The sequence below is a fragment of the Diospyros lotus genome, chromosome 3 (genome assembly GCF_014633365.1).
Source record: "Diospyros lotus cultivar Yz01 chromosome 3, ASM1463336v1, whole genome shotgun sequence".
NCBI lineage: Eukaryota > Viridiplantae > Streptophyta > Magnoliopsida > Ericales > Ebenaceae > Diospyros > Diospyros lotus.
Genome location: NC_068340.1, coordinates 42,617,552 through 42,624,852, shown reverse-complemented (window position 1 = coordinate 42,624,852; position 7,301 = coordinate 42,617,552). Strand labels below are relative to the sequence as shown.

The following is a 7,301-nucleotide window of genomic DNA, read 5'->3' as shown; positions in this document are numbered from 1 at the left end:
CCCTCACCTTGGGGTCTCCCGCAACTCAGCCCCAAAATTTCTACAGGGGGTTAAATTACGGAACTCAAGACCAAGGTTCGGACACGAAACCTACAACTGGCTATATAATAGTCTACAATCTAAGATCTCTTTGAGAGCAACTCGTGCTTGCCCTCAACCAGTGAGTTATGTCCATTGGGGGCGTCAATGAATTCTCTTATAAAAGGAAAGTAGGAGTTCAGTTTGTCGTTGTTGTATTACTAACATCAAATCTTTCTAGTTTGGGGGATAGGTGATGAATGTTAAAGCACTTCGAACTTCACCGAAATTGACCTTTGAAGGAAAGAACTAGTTGATATATCCACATACATGATTTTTTTTATGTTTGTTATGTCTACATGTGTTGTCATGCAGATGAATTATCTGAAAAAGTGAGGAAAAATTGCCTCATAGCTTGTGAATGTCCTAATTTTTTTTTGTCTACATGTGTTCTCGTACAATGCAAGTTACATCTCCTTTTGTTGAAGCAATTATCTTTTTTTTTTTTTTTTGGATTATATGTCATTATTATTGTCTTCAGTCATTTCGTCTCTGAAACTACACTGAAGACATAAATCGAGGATATGCCTCCTCTAATCAGGGCTCGAACACAAAATCTGAGGACGCCAAGAACATCACCCCAAGAAATTCTTCCTCTACTAGCAGAGTTGTGTCCTGAGGGCAAGAGAATTACCCTTTCTTTGACCTTACGCTTGCTTAAGGCCATAGGAAGATCAAGACAAGGTAAATCCAAAGAAGCAGGACAGTTTGTAAGTTAGCTTCACGCTTCACCATCTTTGGTCCTTCCCAGTTAAGTCTTACTGTCTAAATGAGTTGTTCCTAAATGAGAAAGCAGATACAAGTTAGTTATGCCTGCCCTGAATGCAAAATCATGTCATTATACGATATTGTTTGAGTCTAGGTTCTTTCTGGAATGTTTTTATGGAAGGAGGACAAAAACTATGTCTTGATCAATCAGATTGTTATTGTATGAGATTTAAAGCTACAAACAGCAAAATTATAACAGAATCATATTTTTTAGCAAAGCAGATCCAGTAGCATATTGCGAGTACGTGATCTGGCCATCAATATCTCATTTAAAATTGATGTTATGTTTAGCGACCCCAACAAGCACATGACAGAGTGATCTATGATTTGTTTCAACCCAAAGATTGACGTTGGACAAACCTTTGGTTTTGCATTACTTCTCCAGAGACCTTGTGAAGGCCAAACATTTGTTATGAGATTTTGTAAGGGTGACCATTCTTGGGAGTTCTTTGTCTTATTTAATTGGTCAAATACACGTTAAAATTGAGATTCATGACAGTTTATCTTCATGAAGAAGCTTCAATACTTATTCGGTGAATTATACGGGATCATTTATCTTACCAGTCTAGCAATAATATATCCAAACCTTGTTTACTTTTGGTGACCTTCAAACACTTCAACCAAATAAGGAGTTCAACAACCACCCTTGGAAACACCATTATTAAAAGATTGATGAGCAATTACACACAAAAAATCCTCCGCCCATGACCCACTTACACAATTGACCATGTAACATGGTGCGCCTTTATTTATTGTGTCATTAAAAATTGGGTGAACAAAACAAAATAAACTAAAATGATCTCCTACATGTATGATGTATCTGAGCCCTCTCATTCTATAAATTTTTAGGCCTCCCCTAGTTATGGTTACCATGTTTTCATATTTTGTAATTAAAAGTTTTTAAAATTTTAAAAAGTCCTTTCTTTTTTGTATAATTTCATGTGCTTATTATAACCATTTTTGGAACCAACTAAAATATTTTTTTTATTGTGGCCTTAAAACTAGAGTATCTTCATGTCAATTATGTGAAAACAATTTCAACAATCAATTCAACAAATATGCTTCATTCAATTTTTTTTTTTATTTGGAAACCATAAAATAGTTTTTGAAATCATAACCATATCGACTTGTACTTTCCCCATAAAAAGAAACAAGAAGTAGTGATTAAATTTATCTTCTTCAAACCCTCATTTCCCATCAAGATGTGAGATTGTGAATTTCTAAAAAAATGACTTTTCCACTCATGAAAATTTTTATACCTACGAGCTATACTATACATGTGATTTTTTGACTTTTATAAATGTGAAGAAGTAATGATTTTCTGTAAAATTCACATCTCATACATACATATATATATATATATATATGAGATGTGAGCTATGGTTTTCTGTAGTCATGTGAGATTCACTCCTAATTTTTTTTTTACATTTTTTCCCATCATTTTAGTTATATTAATTATATTACTTAGTGCAAAAAATCATTGCAAAAATAATTAGTTGTTTTTAGTGAATCCCACTATGACTGCTTATTTTTTTCATTTTTTCCTGCTATTTCATGTAATACTATATGGCTTTGCGTTAAAAATCATTTCAAAATAATAAGAAACTTTTAAAACATCGTTCTAACTAAAGGAAACAAAAAATTTACATTTTTTCCTAGCGTTTCAAGTATTATTATATAGCTTTTTGTAATAATAAATACTAATTAAAAAAAAAAACTATCTTCAATCCAGAAAAAGTTTTTAGATTTTTTCCCACCAGTTCGTGAACAGCGATGGGATTAGGGGGTCCTCTGGGCTTCTAAGAAATGGAGTGGCAAGAATTTTTATAAAAAAAAAAAAAAAAGTTAAGAATTTTTAATCAATAAATTTTTTTATAGAAGCCCATAATATTTTATAAGGTGCTCTGGGCTATTCATTTACATAATCTCAAAATGCTCGATAATAATAATTTTTATAAAACATTTTACACAAAGTACTATTTAAAAATGTGTCTATATAAAATTTTCCGTATAGAATTTGTTCGTAAAAATTGTATTTATATAAATTATGTGAATGATGGGGTAGATGATGAGATCTTACCTCATTTGCTAACTGTTGATGGAGTTATTTTAAAATGGAAACAGGATAAAATGTTAATTTTTTATTTGTTGTCTTGTTGAACAAAGTCTAATCCAAGGCCCTCGTACCCAGGGAGTGTTTGTTGATTGTATTTGATTCCCAACTAGTGGACTCACTTGGAGTTTAATGCTATTATTATTGCGAAATTTGATATTTTTTGACCTTTTGAAGCCATAGGTAGCCCCAGACGCCAGATTCTATGCTGAATGAAAATAACTCTACTATAATAATATCAACAAAGAAAAATATTATATTTAATTCATGTAGACAGCCTGAAAAGGGCGAATAGGATTTTTTTGTTGTTTTTAATTTACGTTTACTTTATATATATTTTTATCCGCCCACCTGAAGGAGATTAGATAATGGTATTGTTGCGGCCAGCCATCAATGAGATGCTTCCACTTTCTGCCCCAAAGTCAACGCCTCCACTTCCTTCGGTCCCCTTTTTGTCCTCTTGCAACTTTTTATCTCCGCCGTACTTTATATATATTATATATATAAATATCAATAAGTGATTTCCCAAACATTTTTCATGTATCCATATACAAGTTTCTGTATGTACAATCATTGACCACGTCATCTCCCCTCGTGCTATCGTGCGCCTCCAACCCTTTCATTTTATGTCAGTCTGAGCAGTGATACGTTGGGCGCGCCCTCATAAACTAATGGTGTGGCGTGTTGACTTTTATTTATCTTGACATTATCCCTTTTATGCGGCCCCTTGCCGCTCCTACTCTCGATTTTAAAACTTTTATTCGTCTTCTAATTTCAATTCATGTTAAATTAAGTCTCTCTTTAAGAACTCTTTTTTATTTCTATTACACTTTTTAATTTACAAAACATGTATAATTGAACATTAGATAAACTTGATAAAATGGTTAAGCTTGAATTTTGTCAATTTTTTGTATTCCTTGCCAAACCTTTAGCTATTCTTTTCGTAAAACCTTTTATATTAGTTTTTTATATCTTTTATTTAACTTTGAAAAAAAATAAAAATTTAATAAATGTTAAAACTATAGACTCAAAGTTTATGAGGTCTTTAGGCTAAAAACTTAAAATTCAAGTATTGTGCTGTAAATTTACTTAATACTATTAAAAACAAAAAAGTGTCGTGATTAATTAAATAATTAAAATTTTAAAAAATATATGATCAATTTATCTAAAAACAAATACACAACTATATGTATGTATGTAACTAAGAAAATTAAGGCTCATTTTACTATAATTTTATTTTTAAGATTTTATAAATAAAAACAAAAATTCAATTTGATTACCTATTTTTGTTTTTAAATTTTCAAATTTTGAACACACAAAAATTTTATGTTTTGCTTTCACTTTTTTATTTTTACTTCATGTTTCATTCACATTAATCACATTAATGTTGAACAATCATCATTATTTATTTCTTATCAAACATGTTAAATAAACTAATTTAACTTATTTGAGACTAATTTTGTAAATCTAGAGTCAAACTAATTTAGCAATTGTTATATGTATTTCCCGCATCACTCCGCATGGGCCAGACTCAGTCCGATAGACCGGCCCAATCACCCAAGGCCAAGAAGGCCCGGATGACCTCGTCAAGGAAAGTCCAGTCTCCACCAAAAATCTGGAACTCGTAAAGCGAGCATATGGCAAGCTCCCGATAATCCCCCAACGAGCTCCAAGCAATTGACTAATGAGCTCCTGAAATATCCTCTAGATCGCTGGACCATCCAGGTCGCCGGTCTAAAACCTCCAGCTCGCATGAGTGGCAAAGCTGCTGAGAAGTCAGAGGTAGGGTCCGATCACTTTATCTGTAACAGCCCATGCCCCTCGTAATGAGGATCCCACTCCCAGTCTTATGAAGGCGATAAGAACTGTTTGTCCCCCATTATACAATCACTGTATTTTTATATGTTATCTGAATTGTAAAAGCCCCTCAGTATAAATGAGAGTCAAAGAGACCATGAGGGACAGGGACAGGAGGAATAATCAGATACCGCCACTCTGAGAGAATAATCAGACTGCGGTCATGGACTAGGCTTCATTCTGGCCGAACCACGTAAAGATTCTGGTGTACACGCTTGAAATTTTGGGGGGTTTTTTCCTTTCTTCTCGATATTTTTGGATTGACTCACCGCAGCCCAAAACGAATCACGGTCGACAACAATCATGGCCCTAAAAACAAAAATTGATTGTGTTATCAAATAATGCATTCAATTTGTATTTTTTAACTAGAAATAGAAATTAAATATAAAACAAAAATTAAAACAAAAACTAAAAATTAGCGACTCCTTCCCACATGCCCTTAATTTTTCTTTTCGCTCGCTTTTCATACGTAAATCTTAATTTTAGTAGTATATTTAAATACAAAATAATACTAATAATAGAAATTTTATATAAGATCCAATCAAAATATAATCATAAAATATTTTTATAATCATGTTCTATTTTTATATATATTGTTTATTTTGATATAAAAAATGATTGAATAATGTTAATTTTATACAAACTAATGGTAAACTCGTGTGATACACTGGTAGTTTAATTTAAAAATAAAAAATTAAACTAGTTATTTTAAATAATTATAACATAATTGATAATTACAATTTTTTTCTTTTAATACTCAATTTTTTTTATCAAAATTTAAGTTTAATTAATTATTCGTCAATATGCTAATAGAAAACATTCTTAATTCAATGTACCACCATTTAATGTGCTAAAAAATAATTAACACATTAAGTAGGTCATTTGACAAAATATTTATAAATTTTTTTATTTATTATATTATATTATATTTATTTATAAATAAATATTATAAAATTTATAATATATCCTTTAGTTATTTTCTATTTATTATATTATAAATATAGATTAAAATTCTTAAATATGAGTAAAAATAAGTCTTTCAATAATAACAAAACTTTAAAAATATTAATTTTGATTTCTTCCATAGTCTTAAAAATATGATATCTTAAATATTAATTAGCATTGAAAAACCCAAACATTTGACAACTTTAAATATTTTTTTATGAACTTTTTAAGATATCACATTTTTAATACTATAATATAATTATTAAAGTAAAATTAATAAATAATTAAGCACAATATTTGATTTAATGTAAGTTTTTTAGGAAAAAATTCACCATTGATTGACACTTGTCAAAATATTTTGTCTGACTATTCTATTTTAATATTATATATATATAGAATAAAGATATAACGATAAAATTTTAAATAAATTGATAATTTTCTATTACTTAATTAATAGTTCAAATTGTCTATTAATATTTCTTAGAAAATCCATGCAAATTTAATATAAATTTTAGAGGCAAAAATAACTTGGCAGATTTGGAGGGAAAAAAATTTACAAACTATTATACTTTAATATAATATATTAAATATTATTATATTATATAAAAATAAGATTTTATTTAATGGATAAATATCCGTGACTTAATTAATACTTTAAGTATCTGTTATGGGTATTTCTCGAAAAAAACTAAGTGGGCTGAACTCGACCTTGCAAGTCGACCCAAGTCTCCTGAAGCCCACACAGGCCCAAGGCCAAGATCGTCAGAACCAGCTCGCACGTCACCTATTCCGAGCTCAGACCGCGAACCAGGCAAGCTCCCATCAACACATTAAGCTCGTAGACCACAGACCAAGCGAGCTCCCAGCGGCACTCTCAATTCGTTGACCGCGGGATCATTCAACTCACGGACCGCTTGATCCTTCAGCTCACATGAGTGAGAAGACCGTGGAGTAATGATGGGCTACACATCATTCTAGCTAGAGATGGCAAACGGGCCGGGCCGGCCTGCCACCAAGTGGCCCGCGAGCCAAGCCAAATCGGCCCGCTTAAAAATGGGCCAGCAGATTACTGGCCCTAGCTCGACCTGCCACGGGCTCGCGGGCCAAACAGGCCCGCTCATTTTTTTTTTTTTGATACCATATTTGGCCATTTAGCCCACTTTGAAGAAAAATAATTTGCTCAAAAAGTCATTTCTAGATGCTAAATTACAAATAAAAAGAAAAAAAATAATTAAAAATTATGCCTCTAATCTTCATCCTCTTCATCAACAACAACATTTGAGTCTTGTTTAGAAAGTCTTATATCATCAATGCTTGACTCCTCCTCCTCATCATCATCTATAATAAAAAATTACATATGTTAATTATTTATCATATAAGAGAAATGTTTAATATTATGTTAAATCCTAGATATTAGAAAGTTTAAAAAAAATTACCTCCAAAACCATGTAACCAACTCCGTGTGCACAAGAGAGTTTGAACTGTTTCATCATGCAAACGACTTCTATACTTGTTCAAAATACGAGATCCAATGCTAAAA

General features: G+C 31.3%; 1 long non-coding RNA gene across 1 annotated transcript; it reads right to left on the bottom strand.

Moving 5' to 3' along the window:
• Window positions 1–6,997: 6,997 nt before the first annotated feature.
• LOC127796618 (uncharacterized) lies at window positions 6,998–7,301 on the bottom strand. The gene is made up of 2 exons (XR_008022038.1): window positions 7,198–7,301; window positions 6,998–7,099 (listed from the first exon to the last, which is right to left on the bottom strand). It is a non-coding gene; the product is annotated as an uncharacterized LOC127796618 (long non-coding RNA).